Source organism: Phyllobates terribilis, unplaced genomic scaffold (genome assembly GCF_046119375.1).
Source record: "Phyllobates terribilis strain yellow unplaced genomic scaffold, ASM4611937v1 Scaffold_2__4_contigs__length_985480577, whole genome shotgun sequence".
In the NCBI taxonomy this organism is placed as follows: Eukaryota; Metazoa; Chordata; class Amphibia; order Anura; family Dendrobatidae; genus Phyllobates; species Phyllobates terribilis.
Window position 1 is genome coordinate 238,748,760 of NW_027362762.1, and position 27,071 is coordinate 238,775,830.

The 27,071-nt window shown below is 42.5% G+C and overlaps 1 protein-coding gene across 3 annotated transcripts in view; it reads right to left on the minus strand.

The window, feature by feature from the left end:
* DIAPH3 (diaphanous related formin 3) overlaps positions 1-27,071 on the minus strand; it is an 801,864-nt gene that overhangs the window by 599,819 nt on the left and 174,974 nt on the right. The gene's annotated exons all lie outside the window — the stretch shown is intronic.

Consider the following 27,071-nt stretch of genomic DNA (forward strand, 5'->3'; position numbering starts at 1 on the left):
TCTCTTTAATGGAGCCTACAAGATGTTCTCCTTGAACTGCTCCAGTAAAAGGACAATTTGTATCCAAAAGGTATCTATCAGCTGGTCTACTAACATAGGATTTATATACAGGGCATCATGGTGTGAGACTTTTCAAGAATGGCAACAAAGTATATTTAAGATTATTAAAAAAGAAAACTTTAAAAATCCAGCCTAATCCCCATATGAGCATAAAAATCCATGGTATAAGCACACATGGACAACTGGAGAACATGGACTACATGGTTATACAGTGGTGGCCAAAAGTATTGGCACCCCTGCAATTCTGTCAGATAATACTCAGTTTCTTCCTGAAAATGATTGCAATCACAAATTCTTTGGTATTATTTTCATTTAATTTGTCTTCAATGAAAAAACACAAAAAGAATTGTCCTAAAGCCAAATTGGATATAATTCCACACCAAACCTAAAAAAGGGGGTGGACAAAAGTATTGGCACTGTTTGAAAAATCATGTGATGCTTCTCTAATTCGTGTAATTAACAGCACCTGTAACTTACCTGTGGCACCTAACAGGTGTTGGCAATAACTAAATCACACTTGCAGCCAGTTAACATGAATTAAAGTTGACTCAACCTCTGTCCTGTGTCCTTGTGTGTAACACATTGAGCATGGAGAAAAGAAAGAAGACCAAAAAACAGTCTGAGTACTTGAGAAACCAAATTGTGAGGAAGCATGAGCAATCTCAAGGCTACAAGTCCATCTCCAAAGACCTGAATGTTCCTGTGTCTTCCGTGCACAGTGTCATCAAGAAGTTTAAAGCCCATGGCACTGTGGCTAACCTCCCTAGATGTGGACGGAAAAGAAAAATTGACAAGAGATTTCAACGCAAGATTGTGCGGATGGTGGATAAAGAACCTCGACTAACATCCAAACAAGTTCAAGCAGCCCTGCAGTCCAAGGGTACAACAGTGTCAACCCGTACTATCCGTCGGCGTCTGAATGAAAAGGGACTGTATGGTAGGATACCCAGGAAGACCCCACTTCTTACCCCGAGACATAAAAAAGCCAGGCTAGAGTTTGCCAAAACTTACCTGAGAAAGCCTAAAACGTTTTGGAAGAATGTTCTCTGGTCAGATGAGACAAAAGTAGAGCTTTTTGGGAAAAAGCATCAACAGAGTGTAGAGGAAAAAAAAAGAGGCATTCAAAGAAAAGAACACTGTCCCTACAGTCAAACATGGCGGAGGTTCCCTGATGTTTTGGAGTTGCTTTGCTGCCTCTGGCACTGGACTGCTTGACCGTGTGCATGGCATTATGAAGTCTGAAGACTACCAACAAATTTTGCAGCATAATGTAGGGCCCAGTGTGAGAAAGCTGGGTCTCCCTCAGAGGTCATGGGTCTTCCAGCAGGACAATGACCCAAAACACACTTCCAAAAGCACTATAAAATGGTTTGAGAGAAAGCACTGGAGACTGCTAAGGTGGCCAGCAATGAGTCCAGACCTGAATCCCATAGAACACCTGTGGAGAGATCTCAAAACGGCAGTTTGGAGAAGGCACCCTTCAAATATCAGGGACCTGGAGCAGTTTGCCAAAGAAGAATGGTCTACAATTCCAGCAGAGCATTGTAAGAAACTCATTGATGGTTACCGGAAGCGGTTGTTCGCAGTTATTTTGGTTAAAGGTTGTGCAACCAAGTGTTAGGCTGAGGGTGCCAATACTTTTGTCTGGCCCATTTTTGGAGTTTTGTGTGAAATGATCAATGATTTGATTGTGCTTTTTCCTTGCAAGCAAATTAAATGAAGATAATAAGACCAAAGAATTTGTGATTGCAATCATTTTCAGGAAGAAACTGAGTATTATCTGACAGAATTGCAGGGGTGCCAATACTTTTGGCCACCACTGTAGCATGTGACATTAGTAATAGATGACATGGAGAAGACTGTTCAGCTAAACTGACATAGAAAAATTGCCTTATGTTCATGCCGAAAGATCCACACCATGATTGTATTTCATGCTTTTTTTGTTTGTTTTGTTCTTCCACAGCGAGGGCTCACAATCAAAATAGGAGAACTGATGGTGGCTCTCTCCCATCATTTAGGGTCAACATTAATTGTTCTCAATTGCTTCCAAAGACATAGGAAAATTAGTAAAGAAATCAGATTGCTTGTGTAGATGACAATATGCATCAACAATTTACAAAACACCACAATTTTGGTAGGATCAGTCAACAATCTTATATGGCCCAAGAACATCCCAATGTCTAAAATGAGTGTAATGCTATGTTCACATCATTTTATGCACTCATCAGTGGCTCTGTAGGGAACTACATCTGAAGCCCTGAAAAACAAAATTTGGACATTTGAGCTGATAAAACCATTGAGTGGTGAAATCAGAGTCGCTAGGTGCTCTGCCGGATATCATTTTTGGCAGTATTTGCCTATTTGATGCAGGTACCAAGATATGGTTGACCATGTTTTAATACTCATCTGAAACAGCCAAATATTGGTGAAAACAATGCCTGGCATAGTGATGCAGTATGTGCTAAGTCAATGGCCTCGTCAGTGCATACATTCAAGTTCAGTTTTTCAACGCTTCAGACATAAGTGGAGAAAACGTGAAGTGAACCCTCCCTAAAGAAGCATCGGGTATGTGGTATTTATCATGTCTGATCCTTGGCTTCTCAGCGGTGATTGACGACAACTTATTTTTCTATTCACATTGACATAATCCTACATGTTAGGTCAATCCGAGTCTGCAGGTTTATGAGAACGTTGGGACACAGCTGTAGGTGAACAGCCATGTCATGTGCGGCCAGTGATGGGACTCACTCTGGCAAGTCAGATTTGCTAAGGAAAGTGACGGCTTCTTAGTTTTTTTTGTTTTGTTTTTACAGCCGGACTTTCCCCATGTAGCAGCATGAAAACTACCATGGTTGGCCATTATTTCCTATCATATTGGAACACATTGGAGGAAAGCGTAATTTACATAGCACGAACAGTGGAAACTTTCCATTCTGAGGAGTAATAACTGGTGAAAGCTTATTAAATAAACATTGATTTCCTGATCTGCCAACCACTATTTACTGGTTCAATGAAGGATAAAAAGCTACTCTGCTGAAAATCTGGTGAACAAAAACAAAACCTGCTGCTCGCAGTCATTATTTCATTATAAGCCATGTGACTGCGAGTTTATGGGTGTTCTTAAAATCAGTCAATGAACATGAAATTGTGCCGTCTCCTGTGGATTCTGTTAGGCCAAAAATGAAAACCATAGCAACAGAACATAGAGAGGGGAAATGGGAGAGCAAATGTACAAGTCCCAGAGACAAGCAAATCTCTGCAAGATCAAAATTAGCAGCTGCAAATACAAGTCCTTTTATTCTGTTTTATTACTTACGGCAGTTAAGCTTTTTTATCTGCTTTAGACAAGCTGTGTGACCAACAATATCACTCTCAGAGATCGCCAATGGAGGGCAGTGCCATAGCCCACTCCATATGTACACAATGGGATACGTCCGCTAACCAGGCCCTCCGTTTTGTGGACCTGCTGGATGACATTCTAGGAAAGCAGCTGCCAGAACATCGCCTTCCTTCTTTGAATCCTTTGTGTCTCGAGCCATGGACGCTCCACTGATGTAAATGGCCATGTTTATATATTGTCCATAAATCGAATCCTCAAAAAAATTAGGATTCGGAGAAGGCAAACCCCCTTCCCACTCATTGTGTCACTGCTCCTGGTCATCCTGTAGATCTGACCGCTGAGGTCTATTCCTCTCCAGCAACTGCTGTGTTCTCATCCCTTCCTGAAAGAGCCGATAGTGAGCCCCAAAAAGCTGGGCAACAGTGCTCGTAGTAAATATAGCCAGCTTTCTTGGTCATCAAGGGGATATGGGGTCAGTGTAAAGGGTAATATATAGTGTATACTGATACACCAGGGCTGTGGAGCCGGTAAGCCAAACCTCCGACTCCTCAATTTCCCTGACTCAGACTCCACAGCCCGGCCTCACTACTGAGCGTGTACATAAAGTGCAGCACAGATTCATCTCAACTAAAAGCCGAGATCCTTAGATCAGGAGCAGAACAGACATTTATAAGACATTTCATAACTTTCCCAAATTCTTATGGAAACATTTACAGCACATTCTGCATTGTACTACTGTACCCAATTTATTATATATTTAGGAGTCAGTCCATTTTATACCCACTCCACCAAAATCATAAAATCCACTTGTATATAAAAAATATAATACCTCCTGTGCTTGTTTAAACCTCTATAAAGCTTGACACTTCACAATTAGCTATATACAGTTATATGAAAAAGTTTGGGCACCCCTATTAATCTTAAGCTTAATGTTTTTTAAAAATTGGTGTTTTTGCAACAGCTATTTCAGTTTGATATATGTAATAACTGTTGGACACAGTAATGTTTCTGCCTTGAAATGAGGTTTATTGTACTAACAGAAAATGTGCAATCTGCATTCAAACAAAATTTGACAGGTGCATAAGTATGGGCACCCTTATCATTTTCTGGTTTTAAATACTCCTACCTACTTTTTACTGACTTACTAAAGCACTTTTTTTGGTTTTGTAACCTCATTGAGCTTTGAACTTCATAGCCAGGTGTATGCATTCATGAGAAAAGCTACTTAAAGTGGCCACTTGCAAGTTGTTCTCCTGTTTGAATCTCCTCTGAAGAGTGGCATCATGGGCTCCTCAAAACAACTGTCAAATGATCTGAAAACAAAGATTATTCAACATAGTTGTTCAGGGGAAGGATACAAAAAGCTGTCTCAGAGATTTAACCTGTCAGTTTCCACTGTGAGGAACATAGTAAGGAAATGGAAGAACACAGGGACAGTTCTTGTTAAGGCCAGAAGTGGCAGGCCAAGAAAAACATCAGAAAGGCAGAGAAGAAGAATGGTGAGATCAGTCAAGGACAATCCTCAGACCACCTCCAGAGAGCTACAGCATCAACTTGCTGCAGATGGTGTCACTGTGCATCGGTCAACTATACAACGCACTTTGCACAAGGAGAAGCTGTATGGTAGAGTGATGCGAAAGAAGCCGTTTCTGCAAGCACGCCACAAACAGAGTCGGCTGAGGTATGCAAAAGCACATTTGGAGAAGCCAATATCTTTTTGGAAGAATGTCCTGTGGACTGATGAAACCAAGATTGAGTTGTTTGGTCATACAAAAAGGCGTTATGCATGGTTGCAAAAAAACACAGCATTCCACGAAAAAGACTTGCTACCCACAGTAAAATTTGGTGGAGGTTCCATCATGCTTTGGGGCTGTGTGGCCAATGCCGGCACCGGGAATCTTGTTAAAGTTGAGGGACGCATGGATTCCACTCAGTATCAGCAGATTCTTGACCATGTTCAAGAATCAGTGACAAAGTTGAAGTTACGCAAGGGATAGATCTTTCAGCAAGACAATGATCCAAAACACCGCTCCAAATCTACTCAGGCATTCATGCAGAGGAACAATTACAATGTTCTGGAATGGCCATCCCAGTCCCCAGACCTGAATATCATTGAACATCTGTGGGATCATTTGAAGAGGGCTGTCCATGCTCGACGACCATCAAACTTAACTGAACTGGAATTGTTTTGTAAAGAGGAATGGTCAAAAATACCTTCATCCAGGATCCAGGAAATCATTAAAAGCTACAGGAAGCGACTAGAGGCTGTTATTTTTGCAAAAGGAGGATCTACTAAATATTAATGTCACTTTTCTGGTGAGGTGCCCATACTTATGCACCTGTCAAATTTTGTTTGAATGCAGATTGCACATTTTCTGTTAGTACAATAAACCTCATTTCAAGGCAGAAACATTACTGTGTCCAACAGTTATTACATATATCAAACTGAAATAGCTGTTGCAAAAACACCAATTTTTATAAAACATTAAGCTTAAGATTAATAGGGGTGCCCAAACTTTTTCATACAACTGTATAATAGAGGTAATATGTTTAATAACGCATATTTTCAGATAGACATTTATTTAGGGGATTACGTGAAAAAGAAGAATCACAACAGTAGCAGTGGAAAAGGTTATGAGTACTACAATAAGAAAAAGAGGAGGTGGAGACAGGCTATTACAAGAGCTAAGGAGAAGACAACTTAACCCTCAGGAAGTGAAGTGTTACTTTTCAAAACAGCTTGGATGTCAGATTGTTCTACTTGGGCTTCCATAGCTATAAGTGATGTCACTGACTAGCGTTACCAGTGCATCTTGGGGACTTCTTAGATTTGCTAATGACCAAACTAATCTAACTACACTGGACTCAGTCAGGAGATTCGCACTTGCCAAAGACAACTCAAACAGTTTTCAAGCCACACTGACCTGAGGACGAAGCACCCACTATTACACCATCGCTCCAGCAGCTCAAGTTAGGTACAATCCCATGCTGTATGTAGCTGTACGCTACCCTTCATATACAGGTTATCGCTGTGGTCACAGTTAGAGTCACAGGGCTCAGAGGGTTATTTCATCAAGCACTAAGTGTCGATCTTTATAGCAGTATAGACAAAAGCACAGGAGGTATCTTTTATACAGGGTGGTCCACAAGTAGGTGGACAGAAAGTGTAATAAGGTTATGAAGGGGGAGATTTATCAAACACTAAATTGCAGCCGCATGTCTGGATCATCCTCCAATAAACCATGAATTAGACGTGGACGATAAGCTTTCCACCCGATAGATTTCAGGATTCGCATGATAGAAGCTCGTGAAATTCCCAATTCCAAAGAGGCTCTTCTGGTGGACTTTTTTGGACTCTGAACAAATGGTTCAGCAACAAGTTGTTTATTATCTTCTGTACAGACTGTTTTGGCGTCGTCGACCAGCTTTTGGAGCATTAAGGATTGAGCCAGTGGCATTGAATTTGTCATGAATCCGGTAAATGGTTTGTCTCTTTGGGGTGTGAGTACCAAATGTTTCAACCCAATTTGCTCGAACGGTTTCAGCATTTTGAGATTTCCAATACTCTGTTAAAATCCATTTTCTTTGATCTGTAGTTAAATTATTTGCCATTATGTGTTATCTGAAAAGAAAACAGATTTGGGAGAGATCTATTTGTGAAAACTAGATCTGTGAAACTGGTTCAGTTTCCCTTAGCAACCAATCAGATTCCACCTTTCATTTTCCAAAGAGTCTGTGAGGAATGAAAAGTGGAATCTGATTGGTTGCTAAGGGTAACTGAGCCAGTTTCACTTTACACCATGTTTGATAAATCTCCCCCTTCATAACCTTATTACACTTTCTGTCCACCTACTTTTGGACCACCCTGTATATTGGTGGAGTTTATTACAGCGTTAATAATTGCCACCTTCTAAGGGCTCCAATTACTAAGTGTCTGGAAAAACAAGCAACTTCGGAATTTATCTCTTAAAGGGGTTGTCCATGTTTGAGCCAAGTCTATGGGACAACAGTCTTTGCTCATAATACGCGCACTGCACGCTGGGAGTATTCTCTGGTGCTGCGCCGGGAGCGGGCATTCATGTGACTGCAAATATAGGATTTGCATACTTACGGCTATATTCCGACTAGTCGTGTCCGGTCTCATTCGATATACTTGCACTGAGCAAGGCCAAAGATGTCTAGTCAACAAGCGACAGCGTGTGTGCCAATTGCACACTATCAGTCATACGCCCGCTGCCAGCACCAGAGAATCCTGACAGAACACACTGCAGGAAGAGAGGATTTTCAAGTCTGCAGTCACATAGTTTAAAGCCTAAGGCTGGACAACCCTTTAATAAAAATCCTCTCTGTTAGAGAATGGAGGGACTTTTAGTTCTATTGTTTAATGCTCGTTGTCTAGGTTACCGGCCACCACTACAGAATATCAGCAGTGGTTGAACATGTGCAGTGCTTATAAGCTTTTATCGTCAGAGCTTATAAGCCCTCATATAAAAGTGTTTTAATTGCTATTTAATCAGCTTTAGTGCAAATTCTACTTTCCCAGTATCAGAGAGCACCCAGTTCGGACCAGCAGTGCAACCATGCCGTTGAACTGCCAATCTTCAGGAGCGCACCACTCTCTGGCATCCGGGAAGCTAGAAGGCTAGGAAAGAGTGCATTCAAAGATAAAAAGTGAGACCAATCCGTTAGCACCTACATGTCTAACTCCGGCCCGTGGGCCAAATCTGGCCTGCAGGGTGGTTATATTTAGCCCGCGACATCAGAACCACCACCACTACGAGGGCCCACTATTCTGTATGGAGGACTATGTGGGGCCCACTATTCTGTATGGAGGACTATGTGAGGCCCACTATTCTGTATGGAGGACTATGTGGGGCCCACTATTCTGTATGGAGGACTATGTGGGGCCCACTATTCTGTATAGAGGACTATGTGGGGCCCACTATTCTGTATGAAGCACTATGTGGTGCCCACTATTCCGTATGGAGGACTATGTGGGGCCCACTATTCCGCATGGAGGACTATGTGGGGCCCACTATTCCGTATGGAGGACTATGTGGGGCCCACTATTCTGTATGGAGGACTATGTGGGGCCCACTATTCTGTATGGAGGACTATGTGGGGCCCACTATTCTGTATGGAGGACTATGTGGGGCCCACTATTTAGTATGGAGGACTATGTGGGGCCCACTATTTAGTATGGAGGACTATGTGGGGCCCATTATTTAGTATGGAGGACTATGTGGGGCCCATGCCGTTAATCGCAGGTTAACAGCAGCTCAGGTTAGAGACCAGGTCAATGCCACACAGAGTTCTAGCAGCAGACACATCTCTTCAACACCTGTTAAGAGGAGACTTTGTGCAGCAGGCCTTCATGGTAAAATAGCTGCTAGGAAACCACTGCTAAGGACAGGCAACAAGCAGAAGAGACTTGTTTGGGCTGAATAACACAAGGAATGGACATTAGACCAGTGGAAATCTGTGCTTTGGTCTGATGAGTCCAAATTTGAGATCTTTGGTTCCAACCACCGTGTCTTTGTGCGACGCAGAAAAGGTGAACGGATGGACTCTACATGCCTGGTTCCCACCGTGAAGCATGGAGGAGGAGGTGTGATGGTGTGGGGGTGCTTTGCTGGTGACACTGTTGGGGATTTATTCAAAATTGAAGGCATACTGAACCAGCATGGCTACCACAGCATCTTGCAGCGGCATGCTATTCCATCCGGTTTGCGTTTAGTTGGACCATCATTTATTTTTCAACAGGACAATGACCCCAAACACACCTCCAGGCTGTGTAAGGGCTATTTGACCAAGTAGGAGTGTGATAGGGTGATACGCCAGATGACCTGGCCTCCACAGTCACCAGACCTGAACCCAATCGAGATGGTTTGGGGTGAGCTGGACTGCAGAGTGAAGGCAAAAGGGCCAACAAGTGCTAAGCATCTCTGGGAGCTCCTTCAAGATTGTTGGAAAACCATTTCCGGTGACTACCTCTTGAAGCTTATCAAGAGAATGCCAGAAGTGTGCAAAGCAGTCATCAAAGCAAAAGGTGGCTACTTTGAAGAACCTAGAATATAAGACATATTTTCAGTTGTTTCACACTTTTTTGTTAAGTATATAATTCCACATGTGTTAATTCATAGTTTTGATGCCTTCAGTGTGAATGTACAATTTTCATAGTCATGAAAATACAGAAAAATCTTTAAATGAGAAGGTGTGTCCAAACTTTTGGTCTGTACTATATATGCTATGTTTATTTCTTGTTTTGCTTTAGCGCTAGATAAAAAAAAAACACGGATCTACAATATTTTTTTCTCAGAAAGAATGTTTTAAGTAAAAACGTTACAATGTAACACTCCAACACGAGCAGAGACCAGTGAATGATTACACATTGTTTCTATGTAGCAGTTTATGATTGAGAGTGATTTGATCATTTATTACTGGATACCTGAGAGTTGGATAATTCCCATGTCTCACCAAATACTGATGCTTTTCATACAACATCCGAATAAGCCAGACAAGATGAAGAAATTGGACACCGATAGATCCACTCTCAATATCCTCTCATATAATGAATCCAAATTGGTTGTCATAACATAATGTTCTTTTTTATTTCCAACAGACTGTGTTCAATTAGCTTCTAAAACATTGTCGCAAATTTTATATCTTCCTCAAAGATTAAAATAGAATGCAATATGCCAGAATGCATAATGGAGGCCCCAGGCAGCCCCGCAATCAGATTATCCTACAAAACCATATTAAATTAATTGTTGGATGTATGCAGAGCTGGGAAGTGGATACGACGAGCTCTCCCGTACTTCTACGTTACTAGCCATGTAACATGATACAATTCATGTGAAATTGCCCAGTAATTCAATCTTTGTGTTTGTGTTATCTTTTATTTTAGCAAAGAAAGGAAATGAACAAAAAAATGGAATTTCAGATGAGCAGAATGTTCTATCTAGAATCTGCCGCAAAGAAAGGATTCAATCTGCATTCATTACTTTATATACTCAGCCTTTCTACACTACATCAAATAATTCAATTATGCCGGTTACTTACTCTAAGTCTTCTCCTGCAGTCGCGAAGAAAACACTGCACGTGAAATCGCTACTTACAGAAAACCTCCAGGAGGGAGAAAGAAGGGAACATGTCTATACAATGCTGAAAAATCTGATTCTGCGGTAGATGTGGTGGAGAACGTACATAGACATCAGGTATATAGCATCAGCCTGACACTTCTTCCCTAATTTGTACTTCTGATCAAGTGCCAAGTCAGAGGGAAAAGACAATGGAATATAAGAAGGCAGGATATAGCAGGATGGTCTTCTGTGTAGGATCAGATTTTATCAAACATCCTTAACCCCTTTACCCCCGAGGGTGGTTTGCACGTTAATGACCGGGCCAATTTTTACAATTCTGACCACTGTCACTTTATGAGGTAATTACTCTGGATCGCTTCAACGGATCCCCCTGATTCTGAGAATGTTTTTTCGTGACATATTGTACTTCATGATAGTGGTAAAATTTCTTCAATTTCACTTGCGTTTATTTGTGGGAAAAAAACGGAAATTTGGCAAAAAATTTGAAAATTTTGCAATTTTCAAAATTTTTATTTTTATGCCCTTAAATCAGAGAGATATGTCACACAAAATAGTTAATAAATAACATTTCCCACATGTCTACTTTATATCAGCACAATTTTGCAACCAAAATTATTATTTTTTATTAGGGAGCTATAAGGGTTAAAAGATGACCAGCGATTTCTAATTTTTCCAACAAAACCATTTTTTTAGGGACCGCATCACATTTGAAGTCACTTTGAGGGGTCTTTATGACAGAAAATACCCTAAAGTGACACTATTCTAAAAACTGCATCCCTCAAGGTGCTCAAAACAACATTCAAGAACTTTATTAACCCTTCAGGTCCTTCACAGGAATTTTTGGAATGTGGTAGAAAAAAATTAACATTTAACTTTTTTCACAAAAATGTTACTTTAGACCCAATTTTTTTTTATTTTCGCAGGGGTAACAAGAAAAAAATGGACCCCAAAATTTTATTGTGCAATTTCCCCTGAGCACGCAGATACCCCATATGTGGGGAAAAAACACTGTTTGGGCGCACGGCAGAGCTCGGAAGAGAAGGAGCGCCATTTGACTTTTTGAATGTAAAATTTGCTTGAATAATTAGCGGACGCCATGATGCGTTTGGAGAGCCCCTGATGTGCCTAAACAGTGGAAACCTCGCACAAGCGACACCATTGTGGAAACGAGACCCCTCAGGGAACTTATCTAGATGTGTGGTGAGCACCTTGAACCCCCAGGTGCTTCACAAAAGTTTAGAACATTGAGCCATAAAAAAAAAATTTCACATTTTTCCCACAAAAATGTTTTACAGCCCCCAATTTTGCATTATTCACAAGGGTAACAGAAGAAATTGCACCATGCAGTTTGTTGTGCAATTTCTCGTGAGTAAGCAGATACCCCATGTGTGGGGGAAAACCACTGTTTGGGCGCACGGCAGGGTTCGGAAGGGAAGGAGCGCCATTTGACTTTTTGAATGTAAAATTTACTTGAATACTTAGCGGATGTGCCCCGGATATGCCTAAACAGTGGAAAAAACCCACAAGTGACACCATTTTGGAAACTAGACCCCTCTGGGAACTTATCTAGATGTGTGGTGAGTACCCTGAACCCCCAAGTGCTTTGCAGAAGTTTATAACATGGAGCCGTGAAAATAAAAAAAATCAAACTTTTTCAACAAAAGTAATGTTTTAGCCCCAATTTTTTTATTTTCACAAGGGTAAGAGGAGAAAATGGACCCCAAAAACTGTTGTGCAATTTCTCCTGAGTACGCCAATACCCCAAATGTGGGGAAAATGCAGTCTTTGGGTACACGGCAGAGTTCAGAAGGGAAGGAGCATTGTGTGACTTTTTGAACGCAAAATTGTCTGGAATTGAGAGCAGACGTCATGTCGCGTTTAGAGAGCCCCTGATGTGCCTAAACAGTAGAAACCACCCACAAGTGACCCCATTTTGGAAACTACACCCCACAAGGATTTTGTCAAGGGGTATAGTGAACATTTTGAATCCAGAGGTACGACACAGAATTTGATAACATTAGGTCATCATAGTGAATAAGTGGTCATTAGTCTTGAGCGCAAGTGCTCGCTACTTGAGGTTGCATCAGGTACACGGGTATGCACCATATATTACGGGTGCTCGAGTGACATGCTCGAGTCCCCGCTGGCATGTTTCATGGTTATTAGACACCCAAAAAAAAACATGCGGGGATCGCTCGTGCATGGCAGGCAATCCCTGCGAGGTTTTTTTGGCCACGAAGCATATGGGGCAGAGACTCGAGCATGTCACTCGAGCACCCGCGATACTCAGTGCATACCCGAGCACCCGATGCAAACTCAAGTAGCGAGCACTTGCGCTCAACACTAGTCACCATATCATCAATTTTTTTTTTTTTTACTTTTGAAAAAAATCCCTAGCCCAACTCTAAAACTAACCCAACCCTAACCCTAGAGTTTATTTTTTACGCTGTTCCTCGTGCGGAATAAGTAATTAGACGACTTTATTCTTAAGGTCGGTGCGATTACAGCGATACCAGAATCATATCGGGCTTTTATGATTGACAGCTGTCACACACTACAAGACGCATTTTTTTGCAAAATCTAGTTTTTGCATCGCCATATTTTGAGAGCTATAATTTTTCCATATTTTGGCCGACAGGGTCATGTGACGGCTTGTTTTTTGCGGGATGACTTGACGTTTTTATTGGTGTCATTTTCAGGCACTTGACATTTTTTGATCGCTTTCTATTCCGATTTTTGGAAGGCAGAACAAACAAAAAACAGCAATTCCATTATTATTTATTTTACTTTTTTTTTTTATTCTGTTCCGCTTGTAATAAAATTGATAAGGCAGCGTTATTCTTCGGGTCAGTACGCTTACAGCGGTACCACATTTATATCGTTTTTCTATGTTTTGGCACTTTTAGACAATAAAAGCTATTTGATAGAAAATAATATTTTTTTACATCGCTTTATTCTGAGAGCTATAACTTTTTTATTTTTCGGCTGATGGAGCTGCATGGCGGCTTGTTTTTTGCGGGACAAGATGGCGTTTTCAACGGTACCATTTTTATTTATATTCGTCTTTTTGATCGCGTGTTATTTCATTTTTTGCTTGGCGGTATGATAAAGCATGGTTTTTTGCTTCGTTTTTTTTTTTTTTTTACCGTGTTCACTAAAGGGGTTAACTAGTGGGACATTTTTATAGGTCAGGTTGTTCCGGACGCGGCGATACCAAATATGTGTACTTTTATTGTTTGTTTGTTTTTTCATAATAATATTTATTGATGGGTACATTATATTTTTTTTTTTGGTGGATTCTTTTTTTTTTATTTTATTTTTATTTATATATATATATATATATATATATATTATATATATATATATATACATATATATAATATATATATATATATATATAGTTAAAATTTTTTTTTTTTTTCATTTTTTTAACACTTTTTGGACTTTTATTCTGTGTCCCACTCTGGGACTTTCACTTTTTTTATTCTTATCGCCTGTGTAGCACAGGAATGCAGCACCATTCTTGTGCTATACAGACTGTCAGTGCTGCACAGGGAGAAGATAGTTTGGTCATGCACTGCGCATGACCAAAGAATCTTCCTGCTGTCTGGTGACCCGGATGTTGTCATGACGACATCGGGTCATCATGGCACCATCCGGGAAGCCGCGGCAGACAGCGCTGGAGGCCGGGAGAGGAGGTGAGTATTGCGATCACCCCTTGCCACCGCAATGCTGCGATCAGCTTCGATTGCAGCATTGAGGGGGTTAATGTGCTGGGAGCGGTGCGGGACCGCTCCCTGCACATATCACCGGGTGTCAGCTGTGACTATCAGCTGACACCCGGCGGCGAACGTCCTGCACCGCTTGTGTGCGGGCGCGATTGCCATATGACCTAATAGTACGTAATTGGTCCAATCGGCCCAGGTCACCAAGACGTACTATTAGGTCATACGTCAGAAAGGGGTTAAAGGAGGGGGTGCTCACTACTTGGACAACCCTACTGAAGCACTATACTTCCCAGTGTAAAATAACAATAACTGTTACCCACCTGCCATAACCGGGATATTGGAGCGGAGTCTTCAAGGGCTCGAACACTGTTTTGCCACATAAGCACTGCAGCCAATCACTAACGGGCTGCAGTTCTCACATTTCATGCGGACAGCCGGGGCTGAAAATGAAGCAGGAGTGGAGTCGGTAAGTCAAACCTCCGACTCCTCAATTTCCATGACTCTGACTCCACAGCCCTGCCTCACTACTGAGCGTGTACAGAAAGTGCAGCACAGATTCATCTCAACTAAAAGCCGAGATCCTTAGATCAGGAACAGAACAGACATTTATATGACATTTCATAACTTTCCCAAATTCTTATGGAAATATTTACAGCACATTCTGCATTGTACTACTGTACCCAATTTATAATACATTTTAGGAGTAGCAGTTTTATACTGACTGAGTCCACCAAAATGGACACAGACTAACTCAACAGTCCTGGTCTGAAGGAAATGCGAGAACTGCAGCCTGTCAGCAACTGTTGATTGTTATGCCACGTGAGCACTGCAGCCAATCAGTGGCCACTAATGAGTGAAAGTTCTCAGGCATCCAAGGCTAATCTGTAGGAAGTGTGAGAATTACATCGCATCAGCAAATGTTCTGGAATAATGCTCATTATTGTATATATTGCATCAACTACTGTTTACTACTGTCTAATAGTGCATGAGTTTCTGTCTCCAGCAAGTGTTAAATTGTCATCAATAATGTGTTTAAAAATGTAAACAACAGTAAGTTCCAGTCCACTGTGCATGTAGCTGGAGCACATTTTACTTTCAAGATATAAGAAATACCAGTTGTAAGCTGTGTTATCTTTGTTCCTGAATAAGTATATATAAACTTTTGCATGGATGAATAGTACAGAGAATAATCCGCAGCCAAAAGTAGTAAGCGGCATCCACCCCCCAGGATACAGTGTGAACCCGTTGTTTTATTCAATCACCATGTAGAGCAGTTAGTAGGGGTGCACCCGCAAGCAGCGTTCACAGGCCGACAGTATTGTGCAGTAACAAGTACTTTACGCCGAAGGCGTCATAGCGCCCACGTGCTCTTACAGGTTGCCACGGTTACCAATGCCTTCAACTCTAAGGAATATTAACCAGAGCATTAAAAACACAAATGAATCAATTAGAACATGCAAGCTCCAAAAATCCATTCATATTACTGGTATTCCAGGCTGAATTCTGCTGTCAGAAATGTGATTACCCAGTCATGACACGGTGCGGTATTCACACTGTCACGATTCCCTTGTGAGTGGGTAGTCATGTGATCTTATAGATGAGATTTGCATACGTGAGGTCTTGTGTTCTCCTGCGCTTCTCTCAATGCTTATTGACTTATCATTTCGGCCTAGAAAACCCCTAAGATGCCCTATAAACAGATTGATGCTCAGTACCAGACCATACTAAAATAAAGGTCATCAACAAATGAATCAAAGTACCTAAAACTGTAGAAAAAGATTATCTGCACTAGTGACAAGTACTTTCAGAAACAAGAAAAGATCTGCAGAATGACACGGGTCCTACGGTGGTGCAGGCTTCTTGATGGAACCATTTGTCAGTGAACTTCAAGGCATTATGCGTAAGTATAAAATTCAACAAATATCACCCTGAGCCGTACTTTTCTCCGTATTAAGTAACATTTTTCGGACCACCCAGCTACCCCCATTGTGTGGAGTGAGTACATAAGCTCTCCACGTCTATGGATCTGGCAGAGTCTTGGGCTTCTGTTATAAATGGTAGGACCTCAGATGTGAAGATCCCAGGAGTAAACACAGAATAAAATGGCAATACCCCTTTTAAAAAAAACAATTAAATGACCAGGGAAACAAAATGTCAACTTTATTTCTCTTTTGGCCAATTCACATGTCAGTTTTTCATATACGAGTGCTATCTGTTTATTTCACGGATACCTTTGACAGTCTATGGTGCTGTTCACACGATCATTATTTTTTTAGGACAGAGTGGTCTGTTTTTCACTGACAGGAAAAGGTGGCGAATCAAGGAAAAAAAAACTGATGACGGATTAAACTCTGATGAAAATCTGATGACCCGGATGAAAATCACTTATGAAACCCGGTCTGTTTTCCTTGTACGTCAAAAAACAAAGTCTGAATGAAGCATTACTTATATAGTGCCAAAATAATCTACAGAGTTTTATATATATAAAGGCCCCAATACACACACACACATACACACCCTAAAGCCGGCAGAATCTGACAATATGGGGCAATAGTGTCTAATGTGTATGGGGGCCTCTGACTCTATGACAAGGACTCGGCCTGTTGGATTTCCAAATGTTGATCCTTTTGACCCCCCCCAAGACAAGAAGCAAAACACAGGAGTTTTAAGTGGCTCTCTTATAAAGAACATAGGAGTGCTAGGCCAAACTGAGCGTTCCTTTGTATGGGGGAGTCAAGAGAGCGCTGTCTAATGGGTATGGGCGCCTTTAGGTTGTCTATAACCAAAAAGTCATCGTTGGGGAATCCTGGTATATTCAATAGGAACAATCAGCATTCTGTCTTTGGGGACTAAAATTGTATTAAGGGAAATTCGAATTGTTAAAGGGGCTAACCTATAAGTCAGTGTTCTACAAAAACTCCCAAAATACTGCTAATAGCGGTTTTAATTATTTTTTTCTTCCAGAAGTCATCACTTTTTCCATGGACAAAGCTGTGCAAGAGCTTTTATTTTGCAGGGCAAGTTTTATTTCTCAATGGCTCCATTCACCATATAAGCAGGGCTGTGGAGTCGGAGTCGTGGATTCAAAGCCCATTTTGATGGAGTCGGAATAAAATGGACCAACTCGACTCTTAAAATATATAATAAATTGGGTACAGCAGTTCAATGCAGTTTGTGGGGAATATTTTTTTCATCAGAATTTGGGAAAGTTATGAAATGTCCTATAAATGTCTGCCCTATTCCTGATCTAAGGGTCTAGACTTTTCTAGACTTAAACATGAGCCATATATGAGGGAGTCGGAGTCGTGGAGTCGGAGTCGGTGTCATGGAAATTAAGGAGTCGGAGGTTTGGATTTCCGACTCCACAGCCTTGTATATAAAGGGACTGAAAATCGGGAAAAAGTTTCTTCAGTGTGGTGAAATGGTGAAAAACTCAACCATTGGTTTTGGGCTATTTTTAATAGAGAGTTCCCAATGCAGAAAAAAAATATTCTCCTTTTCCTTTCTATCACATGAAAATATAGTGCCTTCTTACTTCCACTGCAAAAAAACAGTTCTTATATAATTCTGCTGTACTACCAAGCCTACAGTCCTCCTTGGCAGAAAGAGCAGTAAAATACTATCTGTTGCAGTGCAGTGAGAGCCGGCTGAGTGAAGAGCCACTGAGCATGTGCGACCATCAATCTCAGCACATAAGATGGTCGTGCACATAACTACACATGTGAACACCAAGTGTTGGTAAATAAATGTCAGAACTCCTTTCTGGATCATTATTAACAGCAAGTAAAGGGCAAACGTGTGTATGATCTATAGAGTAATTGTAAATGTCCAATAACTTTTTTAACTGTATAATTCTTTGCTGCACTTGAACAGGTAATTTTCTTAATGGAGGAAGCTGTCAAAGAGCCTCTCACCTTACGAAAACAATCATTCGATCAATGTTTAATTTATACCTATAGAGGGGGTCAGGAGTAGCTATATTTGTTTTAATTTATACAACAAGGATGCATTTTTTATACATAATTATCTTTTTGCTTCTTTCTCTCGCTCAGAAAAACACTAAGCTGCAGAAATGTTTAAATGAGCAATTCATGCTCTTTGTGAAGGTCCTTACAACTGCTGCTCAGCAAAAGCCATTCATTTTGTTAAAGCAAAGCATGAAACAGCCTCTCTGCTGATTCAAAGTGTTCATGATAGTTTTCAGCCACACAATACTTTGAATAGTGGAAAACATTTTGTGAATTTTGGTGGTTTTACAGCCAGCTTTGATAAAGTGGGTAGAGCGTAATGCCAGCGGACACCCAAGGGTCGTTACTCGTGCCCGAACACTAAAGAAAAAGGGGTCTCCTGGCTGGGTGTGTGCGCTGTTCCTTTAGGATACACCACTGCAGGCCACGACCCATCTGTATAGACAAGTGAGAGAGACCAATGTACAAAAATAAACTTTTCATTACTAAACGAACTGGTGGAACGTATTTACATCCGATAGCAGGCATGACAATTAAAGACTACATCTTTTGCACATTTGAAAGGCAGGAAGGTTCACGGTTACATGTGGCTGAACATTTCTTCTGTTACATGTTGTTTTAAACAAGCAAATCGTTATGGGGGCTTCCATTTTCCCTTGTGGGGATCGCACAGGTCGAGGTGTGTCGCTACGGCCCCTTATAACTGTACTCAACTTTCCATTTGTCTGGCCACACACCTCTTGGTGTGCCGCTGCATCTTCATACCTGTTTACACTTTGTAACAGGTGCCGGAATGCAACGCACAGTGACACAAGGCGGGAACAGTCAGGGGTTGCTATATATGTATAACAATTATTCAGAAAGGGGTTAGTAACAAGGGTAATAAACAGTAACTTGAAATAATAAGTATTTTCAGTGAATAACAGTAATAAAGTTCTTTGCAAAAATGTGATGCACCCAGTCGTGGGAGTCACCAGGTGAGTTATCTTTGTATGGTCCTAGCGGGGGGTCACCGGTTCTTCCAGCTAGGCCGCAAGTCTCTTCTGGATAAAGTCTATCAGATCTTATTTAGTCTCCCACGCACCAACCGGCACCCAACCTGAAATCCTAATCCCAACTGTCCCTGGTACCGTAGGTGAGAGTTGGAAGTGACGGCCCTGTTGAATTGCGCGATTCCTCCGCTGTTGCTGGCGCGTTACTCCTGTCGCAGTCTTCTTCTCTCAGCTCTTCTCTCACGCTTGAGGTAAGGGGGTCCAGACCTCGGCTCTTGGCAGGAGGCGTCAGGTCCATGGAACTTACTCAGTATGGGGCGCAGGTCCTGACTCTGACCAACATGTGCAGGACTCAGGGCGCTTCAGTGATCAGTCCGGAGCTTATCAGGTGGTGTCCGGCTCTGGTGCGATGAAGGCCTCCGGCTGAGGTCTGTAGAGCTGGGCTCACTCTGCAGCCTGGCACCAAATCTGCCTGTGTCTTGGCGCGCTGGACTTTTATATCCAGGAAATCCTTCCTGGAGGTCACCTAATCAGGTCCAGCATCTGAATTTGCTCCCCCTTCAATTCTTCTAACACAACATGGTTCCGCTTGATTTCGCCTGGCCAGCAGATCGCAATCTCTGACACATCATGCAAGAGTTCTCCTGTTGGTTCATTGCCTTCTACTACAACTTGTTGCAATCACCTTAGGAGAACATGTGTCCCAGCCTGGCCAGTCAGGTCTGGCTACACATTAATTTCCTATCTAGTATAGATAACACTTGCTAAGGGCCCCCACTCACCTGAGATAAAGAATCCTTCTGCCACTCAATACTTGTTCACTTCAGAACTTGCTACCCGTGTATGGTCTTCGCTCCCTCCTTCACACACACACCACCCTTAAACAGTGCTGGTCAGTGAATCATAGGTCCTTCTCTTTTCTGTACTTTCTAATAACTGCCTAACAAAAAGAAAGCGAGTTCCTTTGCCCCCATTACTTTTCCTCCCATGAGCTGGTAGGAGTTACAGGGGCAAAGAAATGTTACTACAGTCCCTGAATGGAGTAGTATTTCTTGAGAGGTGCATGCTTCTGAAAAGGTGCCCCTTAATGAATTTTCCAACACTTAACCCATTATGTCCCTTCATTAAGACTGGCACATACACACCAGTCTTAAAGAATTAGCCCAATAGTGTACAAATCTTGCTTAGCAGCTGCTGAAAGTGGATTCTAAATGAGCTTAAAATGGGCACTGACACAGCTCTGCAGCACAGAGTTTGGTAGAGAAGGAAGCAAAACAAGTCAAACTAATTTATAATAATTCATACTTTTACAATGCATGGAAGAATTTAACTTAAAAAAATTACCTTCTAAAGGATCTGTTCACAGGCACGGCATAACCCTTTTATAGCCAGAGACATCACTAAAACCAACTGCATTTTCATCACTGTGATTCTTTATCTATATACGAACAACTTCAACTTTACCTAAAGTTGCATGCATAACTGTAAAAGCGGCATACACTCAGACTTGTAAGAGACTACATTCTCATTATATTAAACCCTTGATCTTGGTAGGTTTTCAGACAGAAAAAAAAAACATTCTTGCTTGGTAAACTTAAAAATGTGGAAAAGTTGCTGGGAAGTAAATTATGTTTGGTGACACTGAGCATATGCAGGGAACCAGCAATTTATCAAGCGTATTCTTGCGACCTTTATAAATCAAAAGACTAAAGTTAGAGAGATATATTATTCATCATGCAATACCCAAAATAAATTACTTCTAAAGACATTTAGCTATGGTGTACTGTTTATTGGAGATCATGATAGAACGGCTGTCCTGACACTCAGAAAGCCCCACATATTTTATAGGAGATGGCACATAGTGGGTGGCCTTAGTACACCTTTTGATTTTAACACTTAACTGTTCTAGATAAAACAATGGCCAGTGATTCATAGATACATCGTGTCAGTGGGTGGGGAAAATGTCACTTAAAGGGGTATTCCCATCTCCAAGATCCTATCCCAATATGTAGTAGGTGAAATAATAATATTAGCAAATATCTCCAATTAGTATAGTTTATTTTAATATTCGCTACGTTTCTTTCCTCATGTGCAGATGTGACACCCCAGGGGTCTGGTTGCCACAGTAATAGAGATATTATGTCTGAGAGCAGGTGGGAGGTCTCTTGGTCAGGAATCCTATGCATGCCACACCTCCTGCCCAGTCCTGGGAGGGGAAGGACTTCCCCTATATAAAACTGGGGCTGAGGCAGGGTTAGTGAGCAGAGTAGAGAGAAGAAGAGAAGCAGCTATAGGAAAGAGAGATCAGGAGCTCTGGGGAAGTCGTGCTAAAAGGAATCAGGGGCTGGCAGCTACAGAGCTCGCCCTGATTGAAGAGTTACCACCGGACCCGGAGTCCGAGGCTGTGGGGATTAACCCAGACCCAGCAGCAGAAACCGCCCGGCAGGGGATTTCAGGTCCTCTGGCCAAGAAACCCGAAGGCACGGTCACACGCGTGGGACCAGCACCGCCGTCGTGGAGCGGAAGCCACTAGAAGGCCCCGAGTCACCGGCCATACGGGTGAGCACCACACGGTACACTCAGGGACGTGGGCTACTTTCACCCGCCTCTAGCAAGGTAGCCAGAAGAGTACATTTAGTTGGGGAGGCCTACAACTCCACCTGGCCAGGGGAGATCCCATCTGCTCAAAGACTGACCAGGCCCCGATCGCTAGCCAGTACTCCGGGAGGGTCTATCTTTATCACCAGTAAAGACCCTGAACTACACCGCATCGTCTCTGAGTGGTTCCTGCTACCCCCATCATCCACGTCGGCTGCCCTGAGGCCATACCCCTCCCGTTGGGGGTTATACCATCTACGCTGCACAATCGTACCACCGGCCTCAGCGGTCTGCCCTGCAGCGGCAGCTCCATAGCTGCATTCAACGGGTGGCGTAGTCGTCCAACATCTACTACTAATACTCAGCCACACAGTTTGACTCCCTGGGCACGGACCGGGTCACCGCCACGAAACTACTACCCCCAACAGGCCCGGCTCCGGGTAGTCCCCGCGTGCGCAACGCTACACTAAGTAGGCCCAGGGGCGCGTCACAGACACTGCAGGACCTTGGGTATCCATGGTTACGACCACTAGCAACCAGCTGTCACTTTATCAGTGTTTGTCAACATGGATATACCCAAGGTCCTGCAATGCCTGCACATGAGGAAATAGATGTAGCAAATCAGAAAAACTATGCTACATTTCTAATTAGAAGTATTTGCTAATATTATTATTACACCAACTACATATTGGGATAGGATCTTGGACATGGGAATACCCCTTTAAGATTAGACAGGGGTAATGCAGCCACACATTAAGCTCAAACACCATTCATTATGGTAGCATCTCATCTGTGAAGAATGGAAGAACAGACTATACCACAAGAATATATTATAAAATATTATCTACAGTGGGGGAAACAAATATTTAGTCAGCCACCAAATGTGCAAGTCCTCCCACTTAAAAAGATGAGAGAGGCCTGTAATTGACATCATAGGTAGACCTCAACTATGAGAGACAAAATGAGAAAACAAAGCCTGAAAATCACATTGTCTGATTTGGAAAGAATTTTTCTTCAAATTTTGGTGGAAAATAAGTATTTGGTCAATTACAAACAAGCAAGATTTCGGGCTCTCACAGACCTGTAACTTCTTCTTTAAGAGGCTCCTCTGTCCTCCACTCATTACCTGTAGTACTGGCACCTGTTTGAACTTGTTATCAGTATAAAAGACACCTGTCCGCAACCTCAAACAGTCACACTCCAAACTCCACTATATTGTAGACCAAAGAGCTGTCGAAGGACACCAGAAACAAAATTGTAGCCCTGCACCAGGCTGGGAAGACTGAATCTGCAATAGGCAAGCAGCTTAGTGTGAAGAAATCAACCGTGGAAGCAATAATTAGAAAATGGAAGACATACAAGACCACTGAATCTCCCTCGATCTGGGGCTCCACACAAGATCTCACCCCGTGGGGTCAAAATGATCTCAATAACTGAGCAAAAATCCCAGAACCACCCAGGGGTACCTAGTGCATGACCTGCAGAGAGCTGGGACCAACATTACACAGGCTACCATCAGTAACACACTACGCCGCCAAGGAATCAGATCCTGCAGTGCCAGACGTGTCCCCCCGGCTTAAGCCATTACATGTCCGGGCCGGTCTGAAGTTTGCTAGAGAGCATTTGGATGATCCAGAAGAGTATTGGGACTATGTCATATGGTCAGATGAAACCAAAGTAGAACTGTTTGGTAGAAACACAACTCGTCGTGTTTGGAGGAGAAAGAATGCCGAGTTGCATCCAAAGAACACCATACCTACTGTGAAGCATGGGGGTGGCAACATCATGCTTTGGGGCTGTTTCTCTGCCAAAGGACCAGGACGACTGTTCCGTGTACATGAAAGAATGAATGGGGCCATGTATCGTGAGATTTTGAGTGCAAACCTCCTTCCATCAGCAAGGGCATTGCAGATGAAATGTGGCTTGGGTCTTTCAGCATGACAATGATCCCAAGCACAACGCCAGGGCAACGAAGGAGTGGCTTCGTAAGAAGCATTTCAAGGTCCTGGAGTGGCCTAGCCAGTCTCCTGCTCTAAACCCTATAGAAAACCTTTGGAGGGAGTTGAAAGTCGGTGTTGCCCCGCAACAGCCCCAAAACATCACTGCTCTACAGGAGATCTGAATGGAAGAATGAGCCAACATACCAGCAACAGTGTGTGTCGACCTTGTGAAGAGTAACAGAAAATGTTTGACCTCTGTCATTGCCAACAAAGGATATATAACAAAGTATTGAGATGAAATTTTGTAATTGACCAAATACTTATTTTCCACCAAAATTTGAAAAAAATTCTTTCCAAATCAGACAATGATTTTCAGGATTTGTTTTCTTAGTTTGTCTCTCATAGTTGAGGTCTACCTATGATGTCAATTACAGGCCTCTCTCATCTTTTTAAGTGGGAGAACTTGCACAATTGGTAGTTGACTAAATACACTGCTCAAAAAAAATAAAGGGAACACTCAAATAACACATCCTAGATCTGAATGAATGAAATATTCTCATTGAATACTTTGTTCTGTACAAAGTTGAATGTGCTGACAACAAAATCACACAAAAATCATCAATGGAAATCAAATTTATTAACCAATGGAGGCCTGGATTTGGAGTCATCCCAAAAATTTAAGTGGAAAAACACACTACAGGCTGATCCAACTTTGATGTAAAGTCCTTAAAACAAGTCAAAATGAGGCTCAGTTTTGTGTGTGGCCTCCACGTGCCTGTATGACCTCCCTACAACGCCTGGGCATGCTCCTGATGAGGTTGCGGATGGTCTCCTGTGGGATCTCCTACCAGACCTGGACTAAAGCATCCGCCAACTCCTGGACAGTCTGCGGTACAAAGTGACGTTGGTGGATGGAGCGAGACATGATGTCCCAGATGTGCTCAATCGGATTAAGGTCTGGGGAACGGGCGGGCCAGTCCATAGCTTCAATGCCTTCTTCTTGCAGGAACTGCTGACACACTCCAGCCACATGAGGTCTGGCATAGTTCTGCATTAGGAGGAACCCAAGGCCAACTGCACCAGCATATGGTCTCACAAGGGGTCTGAGGATCTCATCTCGGTACCTAATGGCAGTCAGGCTACCTCTGGCGAGTACATGGAGGGCTGTGCTACCCCACACCATTACTGACCCACTGCCAAACCGGTCATGCTGAAGGATGTTGCAGACAGCAGATCGCTCTCCACGGCGTCTCTAGACTCTGTCACATCTGTCACATGTGCTCAGTGTGAACCTGCTTTCATCTGCGAAGAGCACAGGGCGCCAGTGGCGACTTTGCCAATCCTGGTGTTCTGTGGCAAATGCCAAGCGTCCTGCACGGTGTTGGGCTGTGAGCACAACCCCCATCTGTGGACGTCAGGCCCTCATACCATCCTCATGGAGCCGGTTTCTAACCGTTTGTGCAGACACATGCACATTTGTGGCCAGCTGGAGGTCATTTTGCAGGGCTCTGGCAGTGCTCCTCCTGTTCCTCCTTGCATAAAGGCAGAGGTAGTGTTCCTACTGCTAGGTTGTTGCCCTCCTACGGCCCCCTCCACATCTCCTGGTGTACTGGCCTGTCTCCTGGTAGCGTCTCCAGACTCTGGATACTACGCTGACAGACACAACAAACCTTCTTGCCACAGCTCGCATTGATGTGACATCCTGGATGAGCTGCACTACCTGAGAAACTTCTGTGGGTTGTAGAGTCCGTCTCATGCTACCACAAGTGTGAAAGCACAAAGAACATTCAAAAGTGACCCAAACATCAGCCAGAAAGCATTGGTACTGAGATGTGTATATTGAGGGTGTCTTGATAATTGCCAATAATTTCCATCTATTGTCTATTCCATTTGCACAACAGCATGTGAAATTGATTGTCAATCAGTGTTGCTTCCTAAGTGGACAGTTTGATTTCACAGAAGCTTGATTTACTTGGAGTTATATTCTGTTGTTTAACTGTTCCCTTTATTTTTTTGGGCAGTGTACTTTTTTTTCCCCACTGTATATTGAGATTCCCCCATCATATTGGCACTTTATGTATTGATGTCCTCATTAGTACTTAATATAAGGACTTCATGATCTATCAACAGGATATTGTTATGGTAGCATTATTAGAGGTAGAGGTGTCAAATCCACAGCTTTCATTCATTGGGTTACTATTAAAGTTAGCATGGCAGGCTGTGCGCATGCGCTGCCGTCTTATCCCACTGACTTACTGTTATACGTAATCATGTGACCGTGTGCGTTTCAGCTCGCATTGACAGGAAGTCCCATTTGCAGCTATGGGATGTAGCGGACGCACCAATAAAACCAACACATGGCTAATTAGGTCTGACGTGGCATCTCCCCATTGACAGGCAAGCAATATATGCAGATCACTGTCTGTTTTCTCAGACATGCCACCTGAAGAAGTAAGGCGAAACGGTGTTGGTGTAGTGGGACACGGAGCCTGAGCCCTGTTAGGTGGCGCACTATAGGTAATTTACCTTTTATATGTACTATATTATATACATATACACTTGTTCTCTTCTCAAAATAGGACACTAGTCCCCCAAGAAAAGACCTGAAGCGAGTATTTCAACCATAAAATCCATATTTATTGACACATTTTAAAAATGCAGTGAAATAAAACAAATCACAGTGCTTCAAAAATGCAAATGGGCAGACATTGGTATTAAATCCTACTGATACTCAAGGTATACTGTGTTCCGGTTAATGGCATGAGGCTCACAATCGTTGCCTATTGCTATCCCCTCATAGTGAAATGTGTAATGATAATCAATATTACTTATAGCATATTTCTGTCCCCACATATTATAATAAATTGTGCAGTGATAATCACTATTGATATAACAAAGATGCTATTAATTACACACATGGAGGGGCTATTGTGGTTAAGGTTATGAACCCATGGGGAAATGTCTCGAAAGAATAAAGCATGGAAACCAACTATCTGCAAACAAGCAGCATAAAATGGAGCCAAAAGTAAGAAGGAACCGAATAAAGTACCTGAGTCAGAGTAATAAAGCTGTCGCCCATCCGTAACCCCGACGTACGTTTCAAATATTCTTCTTCAGGGAGTTGAGGTTTATCGGTCGCGTGGTGGTATATATATGTAGGCCAATCTCAGGTAAATGTGTGTGTTGCTGTTTCCGGTCCTCTTTGACCTCAAATGACGCATGCGCATAAGTGACAACCTCCTTAATGGAACTTCCGTTATCGGCCGGTGAGACGCAAGCTGAAGGTTGCCACGCAACACTTACACGCTCGCGGGCACGGAGGCCGGGTCAGGAAGAAACCAG